At 45.7% G+C, this 5,000-nt stretch overlaps 1 protein-coding gene across 1 annotated transcript in view; it reads left to right on the top strand.

Moving 5' to 3' along the window:
* The window catches only part of LOC119590145 (dual specificity tyrosine-phosphorylation-regulated kinase 4-like), a 62,011-nt gene that overhangs the window by 47,214 nt on the left and 9,797 nt on the right, over nucleotides 1-5,000 (top strand). The gene's annotated exons all lie outside the window — the stretch shown is intronic.

Consider the following 5,000-nt stretch of genomic DNA (forward strand, 5'->3'; position numbering starts at 1 on the left):
CTCCCCCTTCCTCTCTTTTCTCTTCCTTTTCCTCTTCCTTCCTTTCCAACCCTACCCATTGTCCCTCCTTTATCGTTACCCCTCTGCCTCTCCTTCTCTCCCTCGCCCCCTTCCTTTCAATACTCTCTAGCAAAACACACGCGAATTCTCACGCCTCTTATCACAATCACGTGATAAGATAACGATAATAAAGACCCTCTTTGAGTAATAATATTGGTAATAAGAATGATGATAACAATAATATTAATGATAAAAGACTCCGGGCTAATAAGAATCATTATTTCCTCGCGACTCCCTACTGTTTGCAATTGATCGGCTGTTGCGAGAGGTATTGATTTTCCCCAGACATTCGGTTGGGGGGGGGGAGGGGAAAATGTGGAGAGGGAGGGGAGAGGAGGAGGGAAGAGGGAGGGAGATGAGGAGGAGGAAGGAGGAGGGAAGAGGGAAGAAGGGGAGATGAGAGGGAGGGAGGGGGGGAGGGAGAGTGGAGTGGAGGGATGGGAGGGGAGGGGAGGAGAGGGGAGGTTTGTGGGTCAGGGCTGCGGCTCGGGGATTGGTTGGGATTCGGTTGCTGAGGTTGAGAGACTGGGTGACTGGTCGCCTAAGTGGAACCAGTGAGCAATCAGTCACCAGACCTAATGACTGATTGGGTCCTGAAATCGGAGGTGATTAGCTCGTGGCGCGTATATATATATATATATATATATATATATATATATATATATATATATATATATATATATATATATATATATATATATATATAATACGGTGATTCGTTCCTACAGCGATTAGTTCCAGGGAAGTGTGAGGATTGGTGATTGGTCCGAGATGTATGCGGAGACTAATGATTAGCTCGCACAGGAAAGAGCGTCAGCCCGTAATAGTTCAGGATAAGTGTCAGACGTGGCGACTTAGGTAATGGAATGTGTGTTGAGAGAGCGTCGAGGGAGGAGAGGAGGAGAGAGGAAAGGAGAGGAAGGAGAGAGGGGGGGGGGAGCCACAGTAGGGTAGAGAGGGGAAGGGTGTGGAGGGGGAGGAGAGAGAGAGAGGAGAGGAAGAGAGAAAGGAGAGAGAGTGAGAGAGAGAAAGGAGAGGGAGAGAGAGAAAGGATAGTGAGAGAGAGAAAGGAGAGAGGTAAGGAGAGGAAGGAGAGAGGGGGGAGGAGAGCCACAGTAGGGTAGAGAGCGGAAGGGTGTGGAGGGGGAGGAGAGAGAGAGGAGAGGAAGAGAGAAAGGAGAGAGAAAGGAGAGGAGAGAGAGAGAAGGAAAGCAAGAGAGAGAGGAGGGAGCAGGGAGGAGAGGGGAGAGGAGGAGAGAGGGAGAGGAGAGAGAGAAGGGAGAGGAGAGAGAAGGGAGAGGAGAGAGAGAGAGGAGAGTGGAGAGGAGGAGAGGACGAGAGAGAGAGAGAGGAGAGAGAGAGAGAGGAGAGAGAGAGAGAGAGGAGGAGAAAGAGAGAGGGTGAGAGAAAGAGAGAGGGTGAGAGAAAGAGAGAGAAAGAGAGAGGGTGAGAGAGAGAGAGAGAGAGAGAGAGAGAGTGAGAGAGAGAGAGAGAGAGAGAGGAGATGAGAGAGAGAGAAGGAGAGGAGAGAGAGAGAGAGGGAGAGAGAGAGAGAGAGAGAGTGAGAGAGAGAGAGAGAGGGTGAGAGAGGGTGAGAGAGTGAGAGAGAGAGAGAGAGGGCGAGAGAGAGAGAGAGAGAGAGAGAGGGTGAGAGAGAGAAAGAGAGAGAGAGAGAGAGAGAGAGAGAGAGAGAGAGAGAGAGAGAGAGAAGGCGAGAGAGAGAGAGAGAGAAGAGCGAGAGAGAGAGAGAGAAAAGAGCGAGAGAGAAAGAGAGAAAAAACAGAAAGAGAGAGAAGATGGAAGGGAGAATTTTTTTTTTTTTTTTAAGCTTACATTTAATGATGAGTTTGTCCCAAAGTCGCTTGATTCGACACCAAAGATATATCGTTAAAAGAAAATGATAAAATCACTATATAAACGCATAAAAATAAAGGCTGATAAATAGCAAGCAACATGGCAACTTGTCCCGCGTGCGACGGAAAGCAACGACTGCAACATAGAGTAGGTAAATAGTTCAGTGTCAGAGCTTGCCGTTGCAGGCTATGATAATGGTCGCGCTGTTTGACTGATAGTTGCTGACTGTATTGCCGCCTTTCCGTTGCATAGTGGAGTTAAAGGTGATGTTTAGTGAGGCCTGAGGGTCAGCGCTGACGGCTGCTGATATTTTGAGGGTAAGATCTGACGCTTGGCGAGGACCGAAGTTAAAGCTGACATTTTGCAAGAGGCCGAGCGGCTGAGTGGTTTTATTTATTTTGATTATTGAATTTATTTTTATATTATATGTATGTATATATATATATATATATATATATATATATATATATATATATATATATATATATATATATATATATATATTTTTTTTTTTTTTTTTTTTTTTTTTTTTTTTTTTTTTTTTTTTTTTGTCCATGCATATTTGTTCTTTTTCTTATCATAAACAGGGACGTTTATCAATAACAAAAGAATCTAGATGCTGAAACGCAGTGTGTGTGTGTGTGTGTGTGTGTGTGTGTGTGTGTGTGTGTGTGTGTGTGTGTGTGTGTGTGTGTGTGTGTGTGTGTGTGTGTGTGTGTGTGTGTTTGTGTGCGTGCGTGTGTGCGTGCGTGTGTGTGTGTATAAAACAAAAAAAGAAAAAAAAATGATGTCAGTCAGAATTATTTTGAAAAAAAATGAAGCGAGAGAGAAAACAGTATTGTTCCTGTGCATCCTTATGAACTAATATCGCATGCAATATGTGTGTGTGTGTTGCAACTGCCCCCATGTTGATGTTTATTGCAGGTTACCTCACCTTTGATCTCGCGTTGCTGCTGATAATTTATTATTACTTTCGTTATCTCTTCTGTAATTTCCTTGAGACCGAAATGATAATAATTATTATTTTTATTATTTATGGAGAAGATCTGTGTTTATGTAATTAGAGAAATTTATAATGTGCTTAGGAGAGGGTAGAGGAAGAGGGGGGGAGGGGGGGAAGGTAAGAGGGTGGGGAAGGGGGTGTCGGATTTCCCCACCAGGATATGGCCGGTCCGATGAGCAGCTTGGGGTGTCGACACTGGGTGGGGTTGGTGTCGACTCTTGGTGGGGATTGGTGTCGACACTGGGTGGGGTTGGTGTCGACTCTTGGTGGGGATTGGTGTCGACACTGGGTGGGGTTGGTGTCGACACTGGGTGGGGTTGGTGTCGACACTGGGTGGGGTTGGTGTCGACACTGGGTGGGGATTGGTGTCGATAATTTTGGTGGGGATTGGTGTCGATAATTTTGGTGGGGTTGGTGTCGACACTGGGTGGGGATTGGTGTCGATAATTTTGGTGGGGATTGGTGTCGATAATTTTGGTGGGGATTGGTGTCGATAATTTTGGTGGGGTTGGTGTCGACACTGGGTGGGGTTGATGTCGACACTTGGTAGGGATTGGTGTCGACATTTGGGGATTGGTGTCGATAATTCTGGTGGGGATTGGTGTCGACACTTGGTGGGGATTGGTGTCGACACTTGGGGATTGGTGTCGACACTTGATTGTTTTATAGATAGATCAGTCTGTCGATATTTGTCTCTTTCTCTGGTCGTTATGCCGTCGAGAGCGAGCTACCTTTTGGCTCAGAGATAGATCAGCATACCAGTATTTTCTTCTTTTTTTCTTATAGATAGATAAGTCTATCAGAAGATTTAGTCACCCTTGGCTTGGTTTACGTGATCGATTGTACAGTCTTAGCTTTCCTTGGCTCATGTTAAAAGAAAAATCTGTCGACGAATAGTATCTCAGGTTAGTCGGGAGATTAATCTATCGAGAGTTGGCTGTATTCGGTTGGTAGATAGATCAGTCTATTATTATAATTATTGTTATTATTATTGTTATCATCATTATTATTATTATTATTGTTATTATTAATTGTTATTGTTGTTGCTATTGTTATTATTATTACCATTTATTGTTATTGTTGTTGCTATTATCATCATCATCATCATCATCATCATCATCATCATCATCATCATCATAATCCTCCTCCTCCTCCTCCTCCTCCTCCTCATCATCATCATCATCATCATCATCATCATCATCATCATCATCATCATCATCATCATAATCCTCCTCCTCCTCCTCCTCCTCATCATCATCATCATCATCATCATCATCATCATCAGTTATAACTCTTGTTGTTATTATCACCACCACCATCATCATCTTCATCATCTTCATCACCACTACCACCACCACCACCACCACCACCACCAATCATCCACATCATTACCCCCCCCATAGTTATCACCATCATCATCATCATCATCATTATTCTTAGCCTCTCATCGCCTGACATCACAACAGAGACGAGAAAGGAGACGAGGCAGACGTGACCCGAGGCAGGATTAGATTAGCGGATTGCAAATAACTCCCCCTTGCAACATTAGCGCACGGGAATTCTGCGGCCGCGCGCGTTTGTTGATGGGGTGGGGTGGGGGGGAGGGGGGCAGGAGGTGGGGGAAGAGGAGGAGGAGGGGAAGAGGTGTGGGAGTAGGGAGAGGGGTGAAGGGTGGTTGGGAGGGGGGGAGAGGGGGAGGGTTGGGGAGGCGAGGGGAGGTTGAGAAAGAGGGGAAGTGAGTAGGGGAGGATGGGAGGAGGTGGGAGAGAGAGAGATGGGAGGGGAGTAGGGGGTTGGGGAGGAGGTGGGGAAGAGAGGCGAGGAGTCTGTCTTGTTTCATGTTCCTTTTCTGGTGAATTCGGAAATGTTTCGATTGTTCGGAAATGAGAGAAGGGAGAGATGAGAGGAGAGGAAGGGGAGAGAGGGGAACGGTGTGGAAGGACAGGCAGACAGACAGACAGACTAATTGACTAACTGATTGACTATAGGAGAGAGAGAGAGAGAGAAGACAGAGAGAAGAGAGAGAGAGAGAGAGAGAGAGAGAGAGAGAGATAACGTAATGTGTTTTGACGGATGAGCAAGG

The sequence above is a fragment of the Penaeus monodon genome, chromosome 26 (assembly GCF_015228065.2).
Source record: "Penaeus monodon isolate SGIC_2016 chromosome 26, NSTDA_Pmon_1, whole genome shotgun sequence".
Taxonomy (NCBI): Eukaryota; Metazoa; Arthropoda; class Malacostraca; order Decapoda; family Penaeidae; genus Penaeus; species Penaeus monodon.